At 33.6% G+C, this 26094-nt stretch overlaps 18 non-coding genes across 18 annotated transcripts; all 18 read right to left on the reverse strand.

Moving 5' to 3' along the window:
* Positions 1-131: 131 nt before the first annotated feature.
* On the reverse strand, positions 132-214 carry TRNAL-CAG (transfer RNA leucine (anticodon CAG)). The gene has a single exon. It is a non-coding gene; the product is annotated as a tRNA-Leu (tRNA).
* Positions 215-1661: 1447 nt separating this feature from the next.
* On the reverse strand, positions 1662-1744 carry TRNAL-CAG (transfer RNA leucine (anticodon CAG)). The gene has a single exon. It is a non-coding gene; the product is annotated as a tRNA-Leu (tRNA).
* A 1439-nt stretch (positions 1745-3183) lies between these two features.
* On the reverse strand, positions 3184-3266 carry TRNAL-CAG (transfer RNA leucine (anticodon CAG)). The gene has a single exon. It is a non-coding gene; the product is annotated as a tRNA-Leu (tRNA).
* A 2961-nt stretch (positions 3267-6227) lies between these two features.
* TRNAL-CAG (transfer RNA leucine (anticodon CAG)) lies at positions 6228-6310 on the reverse strand. Its single transcript has one exon. It is a non-coding gene; the product is annotated as a tRNA-Leu (tRNA).
* Positions 6311-8510: 2200 nt separating this feature from the next.
* TRNAL-CAG (transfer RNA leucine (anticodon CAG)) lies at positions 8511-8593 on the reverse strand. Its single transcript has one exon. It is a non-coding gene; the product is annotated as a tRNA-Leu (tRNA).
* A 2961-nt stretch (positions 8594-11554) lies between these two features.
* On the reverse strand, positions 11555-11637 carry TRNAL-CAG (transfer RNA leucine (anticodon CAG)). Its single transcript has one exon. It is a non-coding gene; the product is annotated as a tRNA-Leu (tRNA).
* A 1440-nt stretch (positions 11638-13077) lies between these two features.
* TRNAL-CAG (transfer RNA leucine (anticodon CAG)) lies at positions 13078-13160 on the reverse strand. The gene has a single exon. It is a non-coding gene; the product is annotated as a tRNA-Leu (tRNA).
* Positions 13161-14237: 1077 nt separating this feature from the next.
* Positions 14238-14320, reverse strand: TRNAL-CAG (transfer RNA leucine (anticodon CAG)). Its single transcript has one exon. It is a non-coding gene; the product is annotated as a tRNA-Leu (tRNA).
* A 1077-nt stretch (positions 14321-15397) lies between these two features.
* TRNAL-CAG (transfer RNA leucine (anticodon CAG)) lies at positions 15398-15480 on the reverse strand. The gene has a single exon. It is a non-coding gene; the product is annotated as a tRNA-Leu (tRNA).
* A 678-nt stretch (positions 15481-16158) lies between these two features.
* On the reverse strand, positions 16159-16241 carry TRNAL-CAG (transfer RNA leucine (anticodon CAG)). Its single transcript has one exon. It is a non-coding gene; the product is annotated as a tRNA-Leu (tRNA).
* A 1440-nt stretch (positions 16242-17681) lies between these two features.
* On the reverse strand, positions 17682-17764 carry TRNAL-CAG (transfer RNA leucine (anticodon CAG)). The gene has a single exon. It is a non-coding gene; the product is annotated as a tRNA-Leu (tRNA).
* A 1077-nt stretch (positions 17765-18841) lies between these two features.
* Positions 18842-18924, reverse strand: TRNAL-CAG (transfer RNA leucine (anticodon CAG)). The gene has a single exon. It is a non-coding gene; the product is annotated as a tRNA-Leu (tRNA).
* Positions 18925-20001: 1077 nt separating this feature from the next.
* TRNAL-CAG (transfer RNA leucine (anticodon CAG)) lies at positions 20002-20084 on the reverse strand. Its single transcript has one exon. It is a non-coding gene; the product is annotated as a tRNA-Leu (tRNA).
* Positions 20085-21161: 1077 nt separating this feature from the next.
* TRNAL-CAG (transfer RNA leucine (anticodon CAG)) lies at positions 21162-21244 on the reverse strand. Its single transcript has one exon. It is a non-coding gene; the product is annotated as a tRNA-Leu (tRNA).
* A 1077-nt stretch (positions 21245-22321) lies between these two features.
* Positions 22322-22404, reverse strand: TRNAL-CAG (transfer RNA leucine (anticodon CAG)). Its single transcript has one exon. It is a non-coding gene; the product is annotated as a tRNA-Leu (tRNA).
* A 678-nt stretch (positions 22405-23082) lies between these two features.
* Positions 23083-23165, reverse strand: TRNAL-CAG (transfer RNA leucine (anticodon CAG)). Its single transcript has one exon. It is a non-coding gene; the product is annotated as a tRNA-Leu (tRNA).
* Positions 23166-24242: 1077 nt separating this feature from the next.
* On the reverse strand, positions 24243-24325 carry TRNAL-CAG (transfer RNA leucine (anticodon CAG)). Its single transcript has one exon. It is a non-coding gene; the product is annotated as a tRNA-Leu (tRNA).
* Positions 24326-25763: 1438 nt separating this feature from the next.
* TRNAL-CAG (transfer RNA leucine (anticodon CAG)) lies at positions 25764-25846 on the reverse strand. Its single transcript has one exon. It is a non-coding gene; the product is annotated as a tRNA-Leu (tRNA).
* Between the last annotated feature and the right edge of the window lie 248 nt (positions 25847-26094).

The following is a 26094-nucleotide window of genomic DNA, read 5'->3' on the forward strand; positions in this document are numbered from 1 at the left end:
AATAATTGATGCATTTTTTATGTTGTAAATTGAAAGAGATTTGCAGTGAGTGTTTGTCTAATTCTAAAGTCAATCTTTTCACAAGTAACAAGAAATAGAAACTGTAGAGCAAAGAAGAAAATGAATAACATTGTCAGAAGTGGGATTTGAACCCACGCCTCCAGAGGAGACTGCGACCTGAACGCAGCGCCTTAGACCGCTCGGCCATCCTGACACATGAAACCACTGTGTTTTGAAAAGATGTATATTATGAAATAACCTATCTATAGTTACAATGACAATGTTGCTATTAAAACTGTTAATTTAAAAACTAGATATGAATTGCTTTTCCATTCATTTTAAAGAGGTTTCTAGTTGGCTTTACAATAAAATTAAGTTTTGTTTTCCATGTTCAGGGTTGGAATCCAAGTGTCTAGAGTTTGTTCTCTAATGGATTTTAACTCAGCAATGAAATGAAATTTGTGAATCTTGCACAAACTGGCTACTTAATTTAGCTCATGGGTTTGATTGGATGCCATTGTAGTGGACCCCAGTGGGGTTTCTGTTTATGACCATTGGCTGAGAAGAGCAGTTTTCTTAAGCCAAAGATATGGAGCCCTCATTCTGAATTTGTGAGATATTTTATTTTGCTACCTCTGCAAATAAAGAATTGTGGATCAAATAATAAAAATAATATGATATACACATATGTGGTTGGTTTCAAGCTCTTTTATCCAGGGAGAATACAATCTGATCTTTTATTGCAACATGGGAAATAATGAAATAATTGATGCATTTTTTATGTTGTAAATTGAAAGAGATTTGCAGTGAGTGTTTGTCTAATTCTAAAGTCAATCTTTTCACAAGTAACAAGAAATAGAAACTGTAGAGCAAAGAAGAAAATGAATAACATTGTCAGAAGTGGGATTTGAACCCACGCCTCCAGAAGAGACTGCAACCTGAATGCAGCGCCTTAGAATGCTCGGACATCCTGACACATAAAACCACTGCTTTTTGAAAAGATGTATATTATGAAATAACCTATCTATAGTTACAATGACAATGTTGCTATTAAAACTGTTAATTTAAAAACTAGATATGAATTGCTTTTCCATTCATTTTAAAGAGGTTTCTTGTTGGCTTTACAATAAAAGTAAGTTTTGTTTTCCATGTTCAGGGTTGGAATCCAAGTGTCTAGAGTTTGTTCTCTAATGGATTTTAACTCAGCAATGAAATGAAATTTGTGAATCTTGCACAAACTGGCTACTTAATTTAGCTCATGGGTTTGATTGGATGCCATTGTAGTGGACCCCAGTGGGGTTTCTGTTCATGACCATTGGCTGATTGGCTGAGAAGAGCAGTTTTCTTAAGCCAAAGATATGGAGCCCTCATTCTGAATTTGTGAGATATTTTATTTTGCTACCTCTGTAAATAAAGAATTGTGGATCAAATAATAAAAATAATATGATATTCACATATGTGGTTGGTTTCATGCTTTTTTATCCAGGGAGAATACAATCTGATCTTTTATTGCAACATGGGAAATAATGAAATAATTGATGCATTTTTTATGTTGTAAATTGAAAGAGATTTGCAGTGAGTGTTTGTCTAATTCTAAAGTCAATCTTTTCACAAGTAACAAGAAATAGAAACTGTAGAGCAAAGAAGAAAATGAATAACATTGTCAGAAGTGGGATTTGAACCCACGCCTCCAGAGGAGACTGCGACCTGAACGCAGCGCCTTAGACCGCTCGGCCATCCTGACACATGAAACCACTGTGTTTTGAAAAGATGTATATTATGAAATAACCTATCTATAGTTACAATGACAATGTTGCTATTAAAACTGTTAATTTAAAAACTAGATATGAATTGCTTTTCCATTCATTTTAAAGAGGTTTCTAGTTGGCTTTACAATAAAATTAAGTTTTGTTTTCCATGTTCAGGGTTGGAATCCAAGTGTCTAGAGTTTGTTCTCTAATGGATTTTAACTCAGCAATGAAATTAAATTTGTGAATCTTCCACAAACTGGCTACTTAATTTAGCTCATGGGTTTGATTGGATGCCATTGTAGTGGACCCCAGTGGGGTTTCTGTTTATGACCATTGGCTGAGAAGAGCAGTTTTCTTAAGCCAAAGATATGGAGCCCTCATTCTGAATTTGTGAGATATTTTATTTTGCTACCTCTGTAAATAAAGAATTGTTGATCAAATAATAAAAATAATATGATATACACATATGTGGTTGGTTTCAAGCTCTTTTATCCAGGGAGAATACAATCTGATCTTTTATTGCAAGATGGGAAATAATGAAATAATTGATGCATTTTTTATGTTGTAAATTGAAAGAGATTTGCAGTGAGTGTTTTTCTAATTCTAAAGTCAATCTTTTCACAAGTAACAAGAAATAGAAACTGTAGAGCAAAGAAGAAAATGAATAACATTGTCAGAAGTGGGATTTGAACCCACGCCTCCAGAAGAGACTGCGACCTGAATGCAGCACCTTAGAATGCTCGGACATCCTGACACATAAAACCACTGCTTTTTGAAAAGATGTATATTATGAAATAACCTATCTATAGTTACAATGACAATGTTGCTATTAAAACTGTTAATTTAAAAACTAGATATGAATTGCTTTTCCATTCATTTTAAAGAGGTTTCTTGTTGGCTTTACAATAAAAGTAAGTTTTGTTTTCCATGTTCAGGGTTGGAATCCAAGTGTCTAGAGTTTGTTCTCTAATGGATTTTAACTCAGCAATGAAATGAAATTTGTGAATCTTGCACAGACTGGCTACTTAATTTAGCTCATGGGTTTGATTGGATGCCATTGTAGTGGACCCCAGTGGGGTTTCTGTTCATGACCATTGGCTGAGAAGAGCAGTTTTCTTAAGCCAAAGATATGGAGCCCTCATTCTGAATTTGTGAGATATTTTATTTTGCTACCTCTGTAAATAAAGAATTGTGGATCAAATAATAAAAATAATATGATATACACATATGTGGTTGGTTTCATGCTTTTTTATCCAGGGAGAATACAATCTGATCTTGTATTGCAACATGGGAAATAATGAAATAATTGATGCATTTTTTATGTTGTAAATTGAAAGAGATTTGCAGTGAGTGTTTTTCTAATTCTAAAGTCAATCTTTTCACAAGTAACAAGAAATAGAAACTGTAGAGCAAAGAAGAAAATGAATAACATTGTCAGAAGTGGGATTTGAACCCACGCCTCCAGAGAAGACTGCGACCTGAACGCAGCGCCTTAGACCGCTCGGCCATCCTGACACATGAAACCACTGTGTTTTGAAAAGATGTATATTATGAAATAACCTATCTATAGTTACAATGACAATGTTGCTATTAAAACTGTTAATTTAAAGACTAGATATGAATTGCTTTTCCATTCATTTTAAAGAGGTTTCTAGTTGGCTTTACAATAAAATTAAGTTTTGTTTTCCATGTTCAGGGTTGGAATCCAAGTGTCTAGAGTTTGTTCTCTAATGGATTTTAACTCAGCAATGAAATTAAATTTGTGAATCTTGCACAAACTGGCTACTTAATTTAGCTCATGGGTTTGATTGGATGCCATTGTAGTGGACCCCAGTGGGGTTTCTGTTTATGACCATTGGCTGAGAAGAGCAGTTTTCTTAAGCCAAAGATATGGAGCCCTCATTCTGAATTTGTGAGATATTTTATTTTGCTACCTCTGTAAATAAAGAATTGTGGATCAAATAATAAAAATAATATGATATACACATATGTGGTTGGTTTCAAGCTCTTTTATCCAGGGAGAATACAATCTGATCTTTTATTGCAACATGGGAAAAAATGAAATAATTGATGCATTTTTTATGTTGTAAATTGAAAGAGATTTGCAGTGAGTGTTTTTCTAATTCTAAAGTCAATCTTTTCACAAGTAACAAGAAATAGAAACTGTAGAGCAAAGAAGAAAATGAATAACATTGTCAGAAGTGGGATTTGAACCCACGCCTCCAGAAGAGACTGCGACCTGAATGCAGCGCCTTAGAATGCTCGGACATCCTGACACATAAAACCACTGCTTTTTGAAAAGATGTATATTATGAAATAACCTATCTATAGTTAAAATGACAATGTTGCTATTAAAACTGTTAATTTAAAAACTAGATATGAATTGCTTTTCCATTCATTTTAAAGAGGTTTCTTGTTGGCTTTACAATAAAAGTAAGTTTTGTTTTCCATGTTCAGGGTTGGAATCCAAGTGTCTAGAGTTTGTTCTCTAATGGATTTTAACTCAGCAATGAAATGAAATTTGTGAATCTTGCACAAACTGGCTACTTAATTTAGCTCATGGGTTTGATTGGATGCCATTGTAGTGGACCCCAGTGGGGTTTCTGTTCATGACCATTGGCTGAGAAGAGCAGTTTTCTTAAGCCAAAGATATGGAGCCCTCATTCTGAATTTGTGAGATATTTTATTTTGCTACCTCTGTAAATAAAGAATTGTGGATCAAATAATAAAAATAATATGATATACACATATGTGGTTGGTTTCAAGCTCTTTTATCCAGGGAGAATACAATCTGATCTTTTCTTGCAACATGGGAAATAATGAAATAATTGATGCATTTTTTATGTTGTAAATTGAAAGAGATTTGCAGTGAGTGTTTGTCTAATTCTAAAGTCAATCTTTTCACAAGTAACAAGAAATAGAAACTGTAGAGCAAAGAAGAAAATGAATAACATTGTCAGAAGTGGGATTTGAACCCACGCCTCCAGAAGAGACTGCGACCTGAATGCAGCGCCTTAGAACGCTCGGACATCCTGACACATAAAACCATCGCTTTTTGAAAAGATGTATATTATGAAATAACCTATCTATAGTTACAATGACAATGTTGCTATTAAAACTGTTAATTTAAAAACTAGATATGAATTGCTTTTCCATTCATTTTAAAGAGGTTTCTTGTTGGCTTTACAATAAAAGTAAGTTTTGTTTTCCATGTTCAGGGTTGGAATCCAAGTGTCTAGAGTTTGTTCTCTAATGGATTTTAACTCAGCAATGAAATGAAATTTGTGAATCTTGCACAAACTGGCTACTTAATTTAGCTCATGGGTTTGATTGGATGCCATTGTAGTGGACCCCAGTGGGGTTTCTGTTTATGACCATTGGCTGAGAAGAGCAGTTTTCTTAAGCCAAAGATATGGAGCCCTCATTCTGAATTTGTGAGATATTTTATTTTGCTACCTCTGCAAATAAAGAATTGTGGATCAAATAATAAAAATAATATGATATACACATATGTGGTTGGTTTCAAGCTCTTTTATCCAGGGAGAATACAATCTGATCTTTTATTGCAACATGGGAAATAATGAAATAATTGATGCATTTTTTATGTTGTAAATTGAAAGAGATTTGCAGTGAGTGTTTGTCTAATTCTAAAGTCAATCTTTTCACAAGTAACAAGAAATAGAAACTGTAGAGCAAAGAAGAAAATGAATAACATTGTCAGAAGTGGGATTTGAACCCACGCCTCCAGAAGAGACTGCAACCTGAATGCAGCGCCTTAGAATGCTCGGACATCCTGACACATAAAACCACTGCTTTTTGAAAAGATGTATATTATGAAATAACCTATCTATAGTTACAATGACAATGTTGCTATTAAAACTGTTAATTTAAAAACTAGATATGAATTGCTTTTCCATTCATTTTAAAGAGGTTTCTTGTTGGCTTTACAATAAAAGTAAGTTTTGTTTTCCATGTTCAGGGTTGGAATCCAAGTGTCTAGAGTTTGTTCTCTAATGGATTTTAACTCAGCAATGAAATGAAATTTGTGAATCTTGCACAAACTGGCTACTTAATTTAGCTCATGGGTTTGATTGGATGCCATTGTAGTGGACCCCAGTGGGGTTTCTGTTCATGACCATTGGCTGAGAAGAGCAGTTTTCTTAAGCCAAAGATATGGAGCCCTCATTCTGAATTTGTGAGATATTTTATTTTGCTACCTCTGTAAATAAAGAATTGTGGATCAAATAATAAAAATAATATGATATACACATATGTGGTTGGTTTCATGCTTTTTTATCCAGGGAGAATACAATCTGATCTTTTATTGCAACATGGGAAAGAATGAAATAATTGATGCATTTTTTATGTTGTAAATTGAAAGAGATTTGCAGTGAGTGTTTGTCTAATTCTAAAGTCAATCTTTTCACAAGTAACAAGAAATAGAAACTGTAGAGCAAAGAAGAAAATGAATAACATTGTCAGAAGTGGGATTTGAACCCACGCCTCCAGAGGAGACTGCGACCTGAATGCAGCGCCTTAGACCGCTCGGCCATCCTGACACATGAAACCACTGTGTTTTGAAAAGATGTATATTATGAAATAACCTATCTATAGTTACAATGACAATGTTGCTATTAAAACTGTTAATTTAAAAACTAGATATGAATTGCTTTTCCATTCATTTTAAAGAGGTTTCTAGTTGGCTTTACAATAAAATTAAGTTTTGTTTTCCATGTTCAGGGTTGGAATCCAAGTGTCTAGAGTTTGTTCTCTAATGGATTTTAACTCAACAATGAAATTAAATTTGTGAATCTTGCACAAACTGGCTACTTAATTTAGCTCATGGGTTTGATTGGATGCCATTGTAGTGGACCCCAGTGGGGTTTCTGTTTATGACCATTGGCTGAGAAGAGCAGTTTTCTTAAGCCAAAGATATGGAGCCCTCATTCTGAATTTGTGAGATATTTTATTTTGCTACCTCTGTAAATAAAGAATTGTGGATCAAATAATAAAAATAATATGATATACACATATGTGGTTGGTTTCAAGCTCTTTTATCCAGGGAGAATACAATCTGATCTTTTATTGCAACATGGGAAAAAATGAAATAATTGATGCATTTTTTATGTTGTAAATTGAAAGAGATTTGCAGTGAGTGTTTTTCTAATTCTAAAGTCAATCTTTTCACAAGTAACAAGAAATAGAAACTGTAGAGCAAAGAAGAAAATGAATAACATTGTCAGAAGTGGGATTTGAACCCACGCCTCCAGAAGAGACTGCGACCTGAATGCAGCGCCTTAGAATGCTCGGACATCCTGACACATAAAACCACTGCTTTTTGAAAAGATGTATATTATGAAATAACCTATCTATAGTTACAATGACAATGTTGCTATTAAAACTGTTAATTTAAAAACTAGATATGAATTGCTTTTCCATTCATTTTAAAGAGGTTTCTTGTTGGCTTTACAATAAAAGTAAGTTTTGTTTTCCATGTTCAGGGTTGGAATCCAAGTGTCTAGAGTTTGTTCTCTAATGGATTTTAACTCAGCAATGAAATGAAATTTGTGAATCTTGCACAAACTGGCTACTTAATTTAGCTCATGGGTTTGATTGGATGCCATTGTAGTGGACCCCAGTGGGGTTTCTGTTCATGACCATTGGCTGAGAAGAGCAGTTTTCTTAAGCCAAAGATATGGAGCCCTCATTCTGAATTTGTGAGATATTTTATTTTGCTACCTCTGTAAATAAAGAATTGTGGATCAAATAATAAAAATAATATGATATACACATATGTGGTTGGTTTCAAGCTCTTTTATCCAGGGAGAATACAATCTGATCTTTTATTGCAACATGGGAAATAATGAAATAATTGATGCATTTTTTATGTTGTAAATTGAAAGAGATTTGCAGTGAGTGTTTGTCTAATTCTAAAGTCAATCTTTTCACAAGTAACAAGAAATAGAAACTGTAGAGCAAAGAAGAAAATGAATAACATTGTCAGAAGTGGGATTTGAACCCACGCCTCCAGAAGAGACTGCAACCTGAATGCAGCGCCTTAGAATGCTCGGACATCCTGACACATAAAACCACTGCTTTTTGAAAAGATGTATATTATGAAATAACCTATCTATAGTTACAATGACAATGTTGCTATTAAAACTGTTAATTTAAAAACTAGATATGAATTGCTTTTCCATTCATTTTAAAGAGGTTTCTTGTTGGCTTTACAATAAAAGTAAGTTTTGTTTTCCATGTTCAGGGTTGGAATCCAAGTGTCTAGAGTTTGTTCTCTAATGGATTTTAACTCAGCAATGAAATGAAATTTGTGAATCTTGCACAAACTGGCTACTTAATTTAGCTCATGGGTTTGATTGGATGCCATTGTAGTGGACCCCAGTGGGGTTTCTGTTCATGACCATTGGCTGAGAAGAGCAGTTTTCTTAAGCCAAAGATATGGAGCCCTCATTCTGAATTTGTGAGATATTTTATTTTGCTACCTCTGTAAATAAAGAATTGTGGATCAAATAATAAAAATAATATGATATACACATATGTGGTTGGTTTCATGCTTTTTTATCCAGGGAGAATACAATCTGATCTTTTATTGCAACATGGGAAAGAATGAAATAATTGATGCATTTTTTATGTTGTAAATTGAAAGAGATTTGCAGTGAGTGTTTGTCTAATTCTAAAGTCAATCTTTTCACAAGTAACAAGAAATAGAAACTGTAGAGCAAAGAAGAAAATGAATAACATTGTCAGAAGTGGGATTTGAACCCACGCCTCCAGAGGAGACTGCGACCTGAATGCAGCGCCTTAGACCGCTCGGCCATCCTGACACATGAAACCACTGTGTTTTGAAAAGATGTATATTATGAAATAACCTATCTATAGTTACAATGACAATGTTGCTATTAAAACTGTTAATTTAAAAACTAGATATGAATTGCTTTTCCATTCATTTTAAAGAGGTTTCTAGTTGGCTTTACAATAAAATTAAGTTTTGTTTTCCATGTTCAGGGTTGGAATCCAAGTGTCTAGAGTTTGTTCTCTAATGGATTTTAACTCAACAATGAAATTAAATTTGTGAATCTTGCACAAACTGGCTACTTAATTTAGCTCATGGGTTTGATTGGATGCCATTGTAGTGGACCCCAGTGGGGTTTCTGTTTATGACCATTGGCTGAGAAGAGCAGTTTTCTTAAGCCAAAGATATGGAGCCCTCATTCTGAATTTGTGAGATATTTTATTTTGCTACCTCTGTAAATAAAGAATTGTGGATCAAATAATAAAAATAATATGATATACACATATGTGGTTGGTTTCAAGCTCTTTTATCCAGGGAGAATACAATCTGATCTTTTATTGCAACATGGGAAAAAATGAAATAATTGATGCATTTTTTATGTTGTAAATTGAAAGAGATTTGCAGTGAGTGTTTTTCTAATTCTAAAGTCAATCTTTTCACAAGTAACAAGAAATAGAAACTGTAGAGCAAAGAAGAAAATGAATAACATTGTCAGAAGTGGGATTTGAACCCACGCCTCCAGAAGAGACTGCGACCTGAATGCAGCGCCTTAGAATGCTCGGACATCCTGACACATAAAACCACTGCTTTTTGAAAAGATGTATATTATGAAATAACCTATCTATAGTTACAATGACAATGTTGCTATTAAAACTGTTAATTTAAAAACTAGATATGAATTGCTTTTCCATTCATTTTAAAGAGGTTTCTTGTTGGCTTTACAATAAAAGTAAGTTTTGTTTTCCATGTTCAGGGTTGGAATCCAAGTGTCTAGAGTTTGTTCTCTAATGGATTTTAACTCAGCAATGAAATGAAATTTGTGAATCTTGCACAAACTGGCTACTTAATTTAGCTCATGGGTTTGATTGGATGCCATTGTAGTGGACCCCAGTGGGGTTTCTGTTCATGACCATTGGCTGAGAAGAGCAGTTTTCTTAAGCCAAAGATATGGAGCCCTCATTCTGAATTTGTGAGATATTTTATTTTGCTACCTCTGTAAATAAAGAATTGTGGATCAAATAATAAAAATAATATGATATACACATATGTGGTTGGTTTCAAGCTCTTTTATCCAGGGAGAATACAATCTGATCTTTTCTTGCAACATGGGAAATAATGAAATAATTGATGCATTTTTTATGTTGTAAATTGAAAGAGATTTGCAGTGAGTGTTTGTCTAATTCTAAAGTCAATCTTTTCACAAGTAACAAGAAATAGAAACTGTAGAGCAAAGAAGAAAATGAATAACATTGTCAGAAGTGGGATTTGAACCCACGCCTCCAGAAGAGACTGCGACCTGAATGCAGCGCCTTAGAACGCTCGGACATCCTGACACATAAAACCATCGCTTTTTGAAAAGATGTATATTATGAAATAACCTATCTATAGTTACAATGACAATGTTGCTATTAAAACTGTTAATTTAAAAACTAGATATGAATTGCTTTTCCATTCATTTTAAAGAGGTTTCTTGTTGGCTTTACAATAAAAGTAAGTTTTGTTTTCCATGTTCAGGGTTGGAATCCAAGTGTCTAGAGTTTGTTCTCTAATGGATTTTAACTCAGCAATGAAATGAAATTTGTGAATCTTGCACAAACTGGCTACTTAATTTAGCTCATGGGTTTGATTGGATGCCATTGTAGTGGACCCCAGTGGGGTTTCTGTTTATGACCATTGGCTGAGAAGAGCAGTTTTCTTAAGCCAAAGATATGGAGCCCTCATTCTGAATTTGTGAGATATTTTATTTTGCTACCTCTGCAAATAAAGAATTGTGGATCAAATAATAAAAATAATATGATATACACATATGTGGTTGGTTTCAAGCTCTTTTATCCAGGGAGAATACAATCTGATCTTTTATTGCAACATGGGAAATAATGAAATAATTGATGCATTTTTTATGTTGTAAATTGAAAGAGATTTGCAGTGAGTGTTTGTCTAATTCTAAAGTCAATCTTTTCACAAGTAACAAGAAATAGAAACTGTAGAGCAAAGAAGAAAATGAATAACATTGTCAGAAGTGGGATTTGAACCCACGCCTCCAGAAGAGACTGCAACCTGAATGCAGCGCCTTAGAATGCTCGGACATCCTGACACATAAAACCACTGCTTTTTGAAAAGATGTATATTATGAAATAACCTATCTATAGTTACAATGACAATGTTGCTATTAAAACTGTTAATTTAAAAACTAGATATGAATTGCTTTTCCATTCATTTTAAAGAGGTTTCTTGTTGGCTTTACAATAAAAGTAAGTTTTGTTTTCCATGTTCAGGGTTGGAATCCAAGTGTCTAGAGTTTGTTCTCTAATGGATTTTAACTCAGCAATGAAATGAAATTTGTGAATCTTGCACAAACTGGCTACTTAATTTAGCTCATGGGTTTGATTGGATGCCATTGTAGTGGACCCCAGTGGGGTTTCTGTTCATGACCATTGGCTGAGAAGAGCAGTTTTCTTAAGCCAAAGATATGGAGCCCTCATTCTGAATTTGTGAGATATTTTATTTTGCTACCTCTGTAAATAAAGAATTGTGGATCAAATAATAAAAATAATATGATATACACATATGTGGTTGGTTTCATGCTTTTTTATCCAGGGAGAATACAATCTGATCTTTTATTGCAACATGGGAAAGAATGAAATAATTGATGCATTTTTTATGTTGTAAATTGAAAGAGATTTGCAGTGAGTGTTTGTCTAATTCTAAAGTCAATCTTTTCACAAGTAACAAGAAATAGAAACTGTAGAGCAAAGAAGAAAATGAATAACATTGTCAGAAGTGGGATTTGAACCCACGCCTCCAGAGGAGACTGCGACCTGAATGCAGCGCCTTAGACCGCTCGGCCATCCTGACACATGAAACCACTGTGTTTTGAAAAGATGTATATTATGAAATAACCTATCTATAGTTACAATGACAATGTTGCTATTAAAACTGTTAATTTAAAAACTAGATATGAATTGCTTTTCCATTCATTTTAAAGAGGTTTCTAGTTGGCTTTACAATAAAATTAAGTTTTGTTTTCCATGTTCAGGGTTGGAATCCAAGTGTCTAGAGTTTGTTCTCTAATGGATTTTAACTCAACAATGAAATTAAATTTGTGAATCTTGCACAAACTGGCTACTTAATTTAGCTCATGGGTTTGATTGGATGCCATTGTAGTGGACCCCAGTGGGGTTTCTGTTTATGACCATTGGCTGAGAAGAGCAGTTTTCTTAAGCCAAAGATATGGAGCCCTCATTCTGAATTTGTGAGATATTTTATTTTGCTACCTCTGTAAATAAAGAATTGTGGATCAAATAATAAAAATAATATGATATACACATATGTGGTTGGTTTCAAGCTCTTTTATCCAGGGAGAATACAATCTGATCTTTTATTGCAACATGGGAAATAATGAAATAATTGATGCATTTTTTATGTTGTAAATTGAAAGAGATTTGCAGTGAGTGTTTTTCTAATTCTAAAGTCAATCTTTTCACAAGTAACAAGAAATAGAAACTGTAGAGCAAAGAAGAAAATGAATAACATTGTCAGAAGTGGGATTTGAACCCACGCCTCCAGAAGAGACTGCGACCTGAATGCAGCGCCTTAGAATGCTCGGACATCCTGACACATAAAACCACTGCTTTTTGAAAAGATGTATATTATGAAATAACCTATCTATAGTTACAATGACAATGTTGCTATTAAAACTGTTAATTTAAAAACTAGATATGAATTGCTTTTCCATTCATTTTAAAGAGGTTTCTTGTTGGCTTTACAATAAAAGTAAGTTTTGTTTTCCATGTTCAGGGTTGGAATCCAAGTGTCTAGAGTTTGTTCTCTAATGGATTTTAACTCAGCAATGAAATGAAATTTGTGAATCTTGCACAAACTGGCTACTTAATTTAGCTCATGGGTTTGATTGGATGCCATTGTAGTGGACCCCAGTGGGGTTTCTGTTCATGACCATTGGCTGAGAAGAGCAGTTTTCTTAAGCCAAAGATATGGAGCCCTCATTCTGAATTTGTGAGATATTTTATTTTGCTACCTCTGTAAATAAAGAATTGTGGATCAAATAATAAAAATAATATGATATACACATATGTGGTTGGTTTCATGCTCTTTTATCCAGGGAGAATACAATCTGATCTTTTATTGCAACATGGGAAATAATGAAATAATTGATGCATTTTTTATGTTGTAAATTGTAAAGAGATTTGCAGTGAGTGTTTGTCTAATTCTAAAGTCAATCTTTTCACAAGTAACAAGAAATTGAAACTGTAGAGCAAAGAAGAAAATGAATAACATTGTCAGAAGTGGGATTTGAACCCACGCCTCCAGAGGAGACTGCGACCTGAAAGCAGCGCCTTAGACCGCTCAGCCATCCTGACACATGAAACCACTGTGTTTTGAAAAGATGTATATTATGAAATAACCTATATATTGTTACAATGACAATGTTGCTATTAAAACTGTTAATTTAAAAACTAGATATGAATTGCTTTTCCATTCATTTTAAAGAGGTTTCTAGTTGGCTTTACAATAAAATTAAGTTTTGTTTTCCATGTTCAGGGTTGGAATCCAAGTGTCTAGAGTTTGTTCTCTAATGGATTTTAACTCAGCAATGAAATTAAATTTGTGAATCTTGCACAAACTTGCTACTTAATTTAGCTCATGGGTTTGATTGGATGCCATTGTAGTGGACCCCAGTGGGGTTTCTGTTTATGACCATTGGCTGAGAAGAGCAGTTTTCTTAAGCCAAAGATATGGAGCCCTCATTCTGAATTTGTGAGATATTTTATTTTGCTACCTCTGTAAATAAAGAATTGTGGATCAAATAATAAAAATAATATGATATACACATATGTGGTTGGTTTCAAGCTCTTTTATCAATGTTGCTATTAAAACTGTTAATTTAAAACTAGATATGAATTGCTTTTCCATTCATTTTAAAGAGGTTTCTAGTTGGCTTTACAATAAAAGTAAGTTTTGTTTTCCATGTTCCATGGATTTTAACTCAGCAATGAAATGAAATTTGTGAATCTTGCACAAACTGGCTACTTAATTTAGCTCATGGGTTTGATTGGATGCCATTGTAGTGGACCCCAGTGGGGTTTCTGTTCATGACCATTGGCTGAGAAGAGCAGTTTTCTTAAGCCAAAGATATGGAGCCCTCATTCTGAATTTGTGAGATATTTTATTTTGCTACCTCTGTAAATAAAGAATTGTGGATCAAATAATAAAAATAATATGATATACACATATGTGGTTGGTTTCAAGCTCTTTTATCCAGGGAGAATACAATCTGATCTTTTATTGCAACATGGGAAATAATGAAATAATTGATGCATTTTTTATGTTGTAAATTGAAAGAGATTTGCAGTGAATGTTTGTCTAATTCTAATGTCAATCTTTTCACAAGTAACAAGAAATAGAAACTGTAGAGCAAAGAAGAAAATGAATAACATTGTCAGAAGTGGGATTTGAACCCACACCTCCAGAGAAGACTGCGACCTGAATGCAGCTCCTTAGACCGCTCGGCCATCCTGACACATGAAACCACTACTCTTTGAAAAGATGTATATTATGAAATAACCTATCTATAGTTACAATGACAATGTTGCTATTAAAACTGTTAATTTAAAAACTAGATATGAATTGCTTTTCCATTCATTTTAAAGAGGTTTCTAGTTGGCTTTACAATAAAATTAAGTTTTGTTTTCCATGTTCAGGGTTGGAATCCAAGTGTCTAGAGGTTGTTCTCTAATGGATTTTAACTCAGCAATGAAATTAAATTTGTGAATCTTGCACAAACTTGCTACTTAATTTAGCTCATGGGTTTGATTGGATGCCATTGTAGTGGACCCCAGTGGGGTTTCTGTTTATGACCATTGGCTGAGAAGAGCAGTTTTCTTAAGCCAAAGATATGGAGCCCTCATTCTGAATTTGTGAGATATTTTATTTTGCTACCTCTGTAAATAAAGAATTGTGGATCAAATAATAAAAATAATATGATATACACATATGTGGTTGGTTTCAAGCTCTTTTATCAATGTTGCTATTAAAACTGTTAATTTAAAACTAGATATGAATTGCTTTTCCATTCATTTTAAAGAGGTTTCTAGTTGGCTTTACAATAAAAGTAAGTTTTGTTTTCCATGTTCCATGGATTTTAACTCAGCAATGAAATGAAATTTGTGAATCTTGCACAAACTGGCTACTTAATTTAGCTCATGGGTTTGATTGGATGCCATTGTAGTGGACCCCTGTGGGGTTTCTGTTCATGACCATTGGCTGAGAAGAGCAGTTTTCTTAAGCCAAAGATATGGAGCCCTCATTCTGAATTTGTGAGATATTTTATTTTGCTACCTCTGTAAATAAAGAATTGTGGATCAAATAATAAAAATAATATGATATACACATATGTGGTTGGTTTCATGCTTTTTTATCCAGGGAGAATACAATCTGATCTTTTATTGCAACATGGGAAATAATGAAATAATTGATGCATTTTTTATGTTGTAAATTGAAAGAGATTTGCAGTGAGTGTTTGTCTAATTCTAAAGTCAATCTTTTCACAAGTAACAAGAAATAGAAACTGTAGAGCAAAGAAGAAAATGAATAACATTGTCAGAAGTGGGATTTGAACCGACGCCTCCAGAGGAGACTGCGACCTGAACGCAGCGCCTTAGACCGCTCGGCCATCCTGACACATGAAACCACTGTGTTTTGAAAAGATGTATATTATGAAATAACCTATCTATAGTTACAATGACAATGTTGCTATTAAAACTGTTAATTTAAAAACTAGATATGAATTGCTTTTCCATTCATTTTAAAGAGGTTTCTTGTTGGCTTTACAATAAAAGTAAGTTTTGTTTTCCATGTTCAGGGTTGGAATCCAAGTGTCTAGAGTTTGTTCTCTAATGGATTTTAACTCAGCAATGAAATGAAATTTGTGAATCTTGCACAAACTGGCTACTTAATTTAGCTCATGGGTTTGATTGGATGCCATTGTAGTGGACCCCAGTGGGGTTTCTGTTCATGACCATTGGCTGAGAAGAGCAGTTTTCTTAAGCCAAAGATATGGAGCCCTCATTCTGAATTTGTGAGATATTTTATTTTGCTACCTCTGTAAATAAAGAATTGTGGATCAAATAATAAAAATAATATGATATACACATATGTGGTTGGTTTCATGCTTTTTTATCCAGGGAGAATACAATCTGATCTTTTATTGCAACATGGGAAAGAATGAAATAATTGATGCATTTTTTATGTTGTAAATTGAAAGAGATTTGCAGTGAGTGTTTGTCTAATTCTAAAGTCAATCTTTTCACAAGTAACAAGAAATAGAAACTGTAGAGCAAAGAAGAAAATGAATAACATTGTCAGAAGTGGGATTTGAACCCACGCCTCCAGAGGAGACTGCGACCTGAATGCAGCGCCTTAGACCGCTCGGCCATCCTGACACATGAAACCACTGTGTTTTGAAAAGATGTATATTATGAAATAACCTATCTATAGTTACAATGACAATGTTGCTATTAAAACTGTTAATTTAAAAACTAGATATGAATTGCTTTTCCATTCATTTTAAAGAGGTTTCTAGTTGGCTTTACAATAAAATTAAGTTTTGTTTTCCATGTTCAGGGTTGGAATCCAAGTGTCTAGAGTTTGTTCTCTAATGGATTTTAACTCAACAATGAAATTAAATTTGTGAATCTTGCACAAACTGGCTACTTAATTTAGCTCATGGGTTTGATTGGATGCCATTGTAGTGGACCCCAGTGGGGTTTCTGTTTATGACCATTGGCTGAGAAGAGCAGTTTTCTTAAGCCAAAGATATGGAGCCCTCATTCTGAATTTGTGAGATATTTTATTTTGCTACCTCTGTAAATAAAGAATTGTGGATCAAATAATAAAAATAATATGATATACACATATGTGGTTGGTTTCAAGCTCTTTTATCCAGGGAGAATACAATCTGATCTTTTATTGCAACATGGGAAATAATGAAATAATTGATGCATTTTTTATGTTGTAAATTGAAAGAGATTTGCAGTGAGTGTTTTTCTAATTCTAAAGTCAATCTTTTCACAAGTAACAAGAAATAGAAACTGTAGAGCAAAGAAGAAAATGAATAACATTGTCAGAAGTGGGATTTGAACCCACGCCTCCAGAAGAGACTGCGACCTGAATGCAGCGCCTTAGAATGCTCGGACATCCTGACACATAAAACCACTGCTTTTTGAAAAGATGTATATTATGAAATAACCTATCTATAGTTACAATGACAATGTTGCTATTAAAACTGTTAATTTAAAAACTAGATATGAATTGCTTTTCCATTCATTTTAAAGAGGTTTCTTGTTGGCTTTACAATAAAAGTAAGTTTTGTTTTCCATGTTCAGGGTTGGAATCCAAGTGTCTAGAGTTTGTTCTCTAATGGATTTTAACTCAGCAATGAAATGAAATTTGTGAATCTTGCACAAACTGGCTACTTAATTTAGCTCATGGGTTTGATTGGATGCCATTGTAGTGGACCCCAGTGGGGTTTCTGTTCATGACCATTGGCTGAGAAGAGCAGTTTTCTTAAGCCAAAGATATGGAGCCCTCATTCTGAATTTGTGAGATATTTTATTTTGCTACCTCTGTAAATAAAGAATTGTGGATCAAATAATAAAAATAATATGATATACACATATGTGGTTGGTTTCATGCTCTTTTATCCAGGGAGAATACAATCTGATCTTTTATTGCAACATGGGAAATAATGAAATAATTGATGCATTTTTTATGTTGTAAATTGTAAAGAGATTTGCAGTGAGTGTTTGTCTAATTCTAAAGTCAATCTTTTCACAAGTAACAAGAAATTGAAACTGTAGAGCAAAGAAGAAAATGAATAACATTGTCAGAAGTGGGATTTGAACCCACGCCTCCAGAGGAGACTGCGACCTGAAAGCAGCGCCTTAGACCGCTCAGCCATCCTGACACATGAAACCACTGTGTTTTGAAAAGATGTATATTATGAAATAACCTATATATTGTTACAATGACAATGTTGCTATTAAAACTGTTAATTTAAAAACTAGATATGAATTGCTTTTCCATTCATTTTAAAGAGGTTTCTAGTTGGCTTTACAATAAAATTAAGTTTTGTTTTCCATGTTCAGGGTTGGAATCCAAGTGTCTAGAGTTTGTTCTCTAATGGATTTTAACTCAGCAATGAAATTAAATTTGTGAATCTTGCACAAACTTGCTACTTAATTTAGCTCATGGGTTTGATTGGATGCCATTGTAGTGGACCCCAGTGGGGTTTCTGTTTATGACCATTGGCTGAGAAGAGCAGTTTTCTTAAGCCAAAGATATGGAGCCCTCATTCTGAATTTGTGAGATATTTTATTTTGCTACCTCTGTAAATAAAGAATTGTGGATCAAATAATAAAAATAATATGATATACACATATGTGGTTGGTTTCAAGCTCTTTTATCAATGTTGCTATTAAAACTGTTAATTTAAAACTAGATATGAATTGCTTTTCCATTCATTTTAAAGAGGTTTCTAGTTGGCTTTACAATAAAAGTAAGTTTTGTTTTCCATGTTCCATGGATTTTAACTCAGCAATGAAATTAAATTTGTGAATCTTGCACAAACTGGCTACTTAATTTAGCTCATGGGTTTGATTGGATGCCATTGTAGTGGACCCCAGTGGGGTTTCTGTTCATGACCATTGGCTGAGAAGAGCAGTTTTCTTAAGCCAAAGATATGGAGCCCTCATTCTGAATTTGTGAGATATTTTATTTTGCTACCTCTGTAAATAAAGAATTGTGGATCAAATAATAAAAATAATATGATATACACATATGTGGTTGGTTTCAAGCTCTTTTATCCAGGGAGAATACAATCTGATCTTTTATTGCAACATGGGAAATAATGAAATAATTGATGCATTTTTTATGTTGTAAATTGAAAGAGATTTGCAGTGAATGTTTGTCTAATTCTAATGTCAATCTTTTCACAAGTAACAAGAAATAGAAACTGTAGAGCAAAGAAGAAAATGAATAACATTGTCAGAAGTGGGATTTGAACCCACACCTCCAGAGGAGACTGCGACCTGAATGCAGCTCCTTAGACCGCTCGGCCATCCTGACACATGAAACCACTACTCTTTGAAAAGATGTATATTATGAAATAACCTATCTATAGTTACAATGACAATGTTGCTATTAAAACTGTTAATTTAAAAACTAGATATGAATTGCTTTTCCATTCATTTTAAAGAGGTTTCTAGTTGGCTTTACAATAAAATTAAGTTTTGTTTTCCATGTTCAGGGTTGGAATCCAAGTGTCTAGAGTTTGTTCTCTAATGGATTTTAACTCAGCAATGAAATTAAATTTGTGAATCTTGCACAAACTTGCTACTTAATTTAGCTCATGGGTTTGATTGGATGCCATTGTAGTGGACCCCAGTGGGGTTTCTGTTTATGACCATTGGCTGAGAAGAGCAGTTTTCTTAAGCCAAAGATATGGAGCCCTCATTCTGAATTTGTGAGATATTTTATTTTGCTACCTCTGTAAATAAAGAATTGTGGATCAAATAATAAAAATAATATGATATACACATATGTGGTTGGTTTCAAGCTCTTTTATCAATGTTGCTATTAAAACTGTTAATTTAAAACTAGATATGAATTGCTTTTCCATTCATTTTAAAGAGGTTTCTAGTTGGCTTTACAATAAAAGTAAGTTTTGTTTTCCATGTTCCATGGATTTTAACTCAGCAATGAAATGAAATTTGTGAATCTTGCACAAACTGGCTACTTAATTTAGCTCATGGGTTTGATTGGATGCCATTGTAGTGGACCCCTGTGGGGTTTCTGTTCATGACCATTGGCTGAGAAGAGCAGTTTTCTTAAGCCAAAGATATGGAGCCCTCATTCTGAATTTGTGAGATATTTTATTTTGCTACCTCTGTAAATAAAGAATTGTGGATCAAATAATAAAAATAATATGATATACACATATGTGGTTGGTTTCATGCTTTTTTATCCAGGGAGAATACAATCTGATCTTTTATTGCAACATGGGAAATAATGAAATAATTGATGCATTTTTTATGTTGTAAATTGAAAGAGATTTGCAGTGAGTGTTTGTCTAATTCTAAAGTCAATCTTTTCACAAGTAACAAGAAATAGAAACTGTAGAGCAAAGAAGAAAATGAATAACATTGTCAGAAGCGGGATTTGAACCCACGCCTCCAGAGGAGACTGCGACCTGAACGCAGCGCCTTAGACCGCTCGGCCATCCTGACACATGAAACCACTGTGTTTTGAAAAGATGTATATTATGAAATAACCTATCTATAGTTACAATGACAATGTTGCTATTAAAACTGTTAATTTAAAAACTAGATATGAATTGCTTTTCCATTCATTTTAAAGAGGTTTCTAGTTGGCTTTACAATAAAATTAAGTTTTGTTTTCCATGTTCAGGGTTGGAATCCAAGTGTCTAGAGTTTGTTCTCTAATGGATTTTAACTCAGCAATGAAATTAAATTTGTGAATCTTCCACAAACTGGCTACTTAATTTAGCTCATGGGTTTGATTGGATGCCATTGTAGTGGACCCCAGTGGGGTTTCTGTTTATGACCATTGGCTGAGAAGAGCAGTTTTCTTAAGCCAAAGATATGGAGCCCTCATTCTGAATTTGTGAGATATTTTATTTTGCTACCTCTGTAAATAAAGAATTGTGGATCAAATAATAAAAATAATATGATATACACATATGTGGTTGGTTTCAAGCTCTTTTATCAATGTTGCTATTAAAACTGTTAATTTAAAACTAGATATGAATTGCTTTTCCATTCATTTTAAAGAGGTTTCTAGTTGGCTTTACAATAAAAGTAAGTTTTGTTTTCCATGTTCCATGGATTTTAACTCAGCAATGAAATTAAATTTGTGAATCTTGCACAAACTGGCTACTTAATTTAGCTCATGGGTTTGATTGGATGCCATTGTAGTGGACCCCAGTGGGGTTTCTGTTCATGACCATTGGCTGAGAAGAGCAGTTTTCTTAAGCCAAAGATATGGAGCCCTCATTCTGAATTTGTGAGATATTTTATTTTGCTACCTCTGTAAATAAAGAATTGTGGATCAAATAATAAAAATAATATGATATACACATATGTGGTTGGTTTCAAGCTCTTTTATCCAGGGAGAATACAATCTGATCTTTTATTGCAACATGGGAAATAATGAAATAATTGATGCATTTTTTATGTTGTAAATTGAAAGAGATTTGCAGTGAATGTTTGTCTAATTCTAATGTCAATCTTTTCACAAGTAACAAGAAATAGAAACTGTAGAGCAAAGAAGAAAATGAATAACATTGTCAGAAGTGGGATTTGAACCCACACCTCCAGAGGAGACTGCGACCTGAATGCAGCTCCTTAGACCGCTCGGCCATCCTGACACATGAAACCACTACTCTTTGAAAAGATGTATATTATGAAATAACCTATCTATAGTTACAATGACAATGTTGCTATTAAAACTGTTAATTTAAAAACTAGATATGAATTGCTTTTCCATTCATTTTAAAGAGGTTTCTAGTTGGCTTTACAATAAAATTAAGTTTTGTTTTCCATGTTCAGGGTTGGAATCCAAGTGTCTAGAGTTTGTTCTCTAATGGATTTTAACTCAGCAATGAAATTAAATTTGTGAATCTTGCACAAACTTGCTACTTAATTTAGCTCATGGGTTTGATTGGATGCCATTGTAGTGGACCCCAGTGGGGTTTCTGTTTATGACCATTGGCTGAGAAGAGCAGTTTTCTTAAGCCAAAGATATGGAGCCCTCATTCTGAATTTGTGAGATATTTTATTTTGCTACCTCTGTAAATAAAGAATTGTGGATCAAATAATAAAAATAATATGATATACACATATGTGGTTGGTTTCAAGCTCTTTTATCAATGTTGCTATTAAAACTGTTAATTTAAAACTAGATATGAATTGCTTTTCCATTCATTTTAAAGAGGTTTCTAGTTGGCTTTACAATAAAAGTAAGTTTTGTTTTCCATGTTCCATGGATTTTAACTCAGCAATGAAATGAAATTTGTGAATCTTGCACAAACTGGCTACTTAATTTAGCTCATGGGTTTGATTGGATGCCATTGTAGTGGACCCCTGTGGGGTTTCTGTTCATGACCATTGGCTGAGAAGAGCAGTTTTCTTAAGCCAAAGATATGGAGCCCTCATTCTGAATTTGTGAGATATTTTATTTTGCTACCTCTGTAAATAAAGAATTGTGGATCAAATAATAAAAATAATATGATATACACATATGTGGTTGGTTTCATGCTTTTTTATCCAGGGAGAATACAATCTGATCTTTTATTGCAACATGGGAAATAATGAAATAATTGATGCATTTTTTATGTTGTAAATTGAAAGAGATTTGCAGTGAGTGTTTGTCTAATTCTAAAGTCAATCTTTTCACAAGTAACAAGAAATAGAAACTGTAGAGCAAAGAAGAAAATGAATAACATTGTCAGAAGCGGGATTTGAACCCACGCCTCCAGAGGAGACTGCGACCTGAACGCAGCGCCTTAGACCGCTCGGCCATCCTGACACATGAAACCACTGTGTTTTGAAAAGATGTATATTATGAAATAACCTATCTATAGTTACAATGACAATGTTGCTATTAAAACTGTTAATTTAAAAACTAGATATGAATTGCTTTTCCATTCATTTTAAAGAGGTTTCTAGTTGGCTTTACAATAAAATTAAGTTTTGTTTTCCATGTTCAGGGTTGGAATCCAAGTGTCTAGAGTTTGTTCTCTAATGGATTTTAACTCAGCAATGAAATTAAATTTGTGAATCTTCCACAAACTGGCTACTTAATTTAGCTCATGGGTTTGATTGGATGCCATTGTAGTGGACCCCAGTGGGGTTTCTGTTTATGACCATTGGCTGAGAAGAGCAGTTTTCTTAAGCCAAAGATATGGAGCCCTCATTCTGAATTTGTGAGATATTTTATTTTGCTACCTCTGTAAATAAAGAATTGTGGATCAAATAATAAAAATAATATGATATACACATATGTGGTTGGTTTCAAGCTCTTTTATCCAGGGAGAATACAATCTGATCTTTTATTGCAACATGGGAAATAATGAAATAATTGATGCATTTTTTATGTTGTAAATTGAAAGAGATTTGCAGTGAATGTTTGTCTAATTCTAATGTCAATCTTTTCACAAGTAACAAGAAATAGAAACTGTAGAGCAAAGAAGAAAATGAATAACATTGTCAGAAGTGGGATTTGAACCCACACCTCCAGAGGAGACTGCGACCTGAATGCAGCTCCTTAGACCGCTCGGCCATCCTGACACATGAAACCACTACTCTTTGAAAAGATGTATATTATGAAATAACCTATCTATAGTTACAATGACAATGTTGCTATTAAAACTGTTAATTTAAAAACTAGATATGAATTGCTTTTCCATTCATTTTAAAGAGGTTTCTAGTTGGCTTTACAATAAAATTAAGTTTTGTTTTCCATGTTCAGGGTTGGAATCCAAGTGTCTAGAGTTTGTTCTCTAATGGATTTTAACTCAGCAATGAAATTAAATTTGTGAATCTTGCACAAACTTGCTACTTAATTTAACTCATGGGTTTGATTGGATGCCATTGTAGTGGACCCCAGTGGGGTTTCTGTTTATGACCATTGGCTGAGAAGAGCAGTTTTCTTAAGCCAAAGATATGGAGCCCTCATTCTGAATTTGTGAGATATTTTATTTTGCTACCTCTGTAAATAAAGAATTGTGGATCAAATAATAAAAATAATATGATATACACATATGTGGTTGGTTTCAAGCTCTTTTATCAATGTTGCTATTAAAACTGTTAATTTAAAACTAGATATGAATTGCTTTTCCATTCATTTTAAAGAGGTTTCTAGTTGGCTTTACAATAAAAGTAAGTTTTGTTTTCCATGTTCCATGGATTTTAACTCAGCAATGAAATGAAATTTGTGAATCTTGCACAAACTGGCTACTTAATTTAGCTCATGGGTTTGATTGGATGCCATTGTAGTGGACCCCTGTGGGGTTTCTGTTCATGACCATTGGCTGAGAAGAGCAGTTTTCTTAAGCCAAAGATATGGAGCCCTCATTCTGAATTTGTGAGATATTTTATTTTGCTACCTCTGTAAATAAAGAATTGTGGATCAAATAATAAAAATAATATGATATACACATATGTGGTTGGTTTCATGCTTTTTTATCCAGGGAGAATACAATCTGATCTTTTATTGCAACATGGGAAATAATGAAATAATTGATGCATTTTTTATGTTGTAAATTGAAAGAGATTTGCAGTGAGTGTTTGTCTAATTCTAAAGTCAATCTTTTCACAAGTAACAAGAAATAGAAACTGTAGAGCAAAGAAGAAAATGAATAACATTGTCAGAAGTGGGATTTGAACCCACGCCTCCAGAGGAGACTGCGACCTGAACGCAGCGCCTTAGACCGCTCGGCCATCCTGACACATGAAACCACTGTGTTTTGAAAAGATGTATATTATGAAATAACCTATCTATAGTTACAATGACAATGTTGCTATTAAAACTGTTAATTTAAAAACTAGATATGAATTGCTTTTCCATTCATTTTAAAGAGGTTTCTAGTTGGCTTTACAATAAAATTAAGTTTTGTTTTCCATGTTCAGGGTTGGAATCCAAGTGTCTAGAGTTTGTTCTCTAATGGATTTTAACTCAGCAATGAAATTAAATTTGTGAATCTTCCACAAACTGGCTACTTAATTTAGCTCATGGGTTTGATTGGATGCCATTGTAGTGGACCCCAGTGGGGTTTCTGTTTATGACCATTGGCTGAGAAGAGCAGTTTTCTTAAGCCAAAGATATGGAGCCCTCATTCTGAATTTGTGAGATATTTTATTTTGCTACCTCTGTAAATAAAGAATTGTGGATCAAATAATAAAAATAATATGATATACACATATGTGGTTGGTTTCAAGCTCTTTTATCCAGGGAGAATACAATCTGATCTTTTATTGCAACATGGGAAATAATGAAATAATTGATGCATTTTTTATGTTGTTAATTGAAAGAGATTTGCAGTGAGTGTTTGTCTAATTCTAAAGTCAATCTTTTCACAAGTAACAAGAAATAGAAACTGTAGAGCAAAGAAGAAAATGAATAACATTGCCAGAAGTGGGATTTGAACCCACGCCTCCAGAAGAGACTGCGACCTGAATGCAGCGCCTTAGAATGCTCGGACATCCTGACACATAAACCACTGCTTTTTGAAAAGATGTATATTATGAAATAACCTATCTATAGTTACAATGACAATGTTGCTATTAAAACTGTTAATTTAAAAACTAGATATAAATTGCTTTTCCATTCATTTTAAAGAGGTTTCTTGTTGGCTTTACAATAAAAGTAAGTTTTGTTTTCCATGTTCAGGGTTGGAATACAAGTGTCTAGAGTTTGTTCTCTAATGGATTTTAACTCAGCAATGAAATGAAATTTGTGAATCTTGCACAAACTGGCTACTTAATTTAGCTCATGGGTTTGATTGGATGCCATTGTAGTGGACCCCAGTGGGGTTTCTGTTCATGACCATTGGCTGAGAAGAGCAGTTTTCTTAAGCCAAAGATATGGAGCCCTCATTCTGAATTTGTAAGATATTTTATTTTGCTACCTCTGTAAATAAAGAATTGTGGATCAAATAATAAAAATAATATGATATACACATATGTGGTTGGTTTCATGCTTTTTTATCCAGGGAGAATACAATCTGATCTTTTATTGCAACATGGGAAATAATGAAATAATTGATGCATTTTTTATGTTGTAAATTGAAAGAGATTTGCAGTGAGTGTTTGTCTAATTCTAAAGTCAATCTTTTCACAAGTAACAAAAAATAGAAACTGTAGAGCAAAGAAGAAAATGAATAACATTGTCAGGAGTGGGATTTGAACCCACGCCTCCAGAGGAGACTGCGACCTGAACGCAGCGCCTTAGACCGCTCGGCCATCCTGACACATGAAACCACTGTGTTTTGAAAAGATGTATATTATGAAATAACCTATCTATAGTTACAATGACAATGTTGCTATTAAAACTGTTAATTTAAAAACTAGATATGAATTGCTTTTCTATTCATTTTAAAGAGGTTTCTAGTTGGCTTTACAATAAAATTAAGTTTTGTTTTCCATGTTCAGGGTTGGAATCCAAGTGTCTAGAGTTTGTTCTCTAATGGATTTTAACTCAGCAATGAAATTAAATTTG

This window comes from Pseudophryne corroboree, unplaced genomic scaffold, assembly GCF_028390025.1.
Source record: "Pseudophryne corroboree isolate aPseCor3 unplaced genomic scaffold, aPseCor3.hap2 scaffold_1575, whole genome shotgun sequence".
NCBI classification, from domain to species: Eukaryota; Metazoa; Chordata; class Amphibia; order Anura; family Myobatrachidae; genus Pseudophryne; species Pseudophryne corroboree.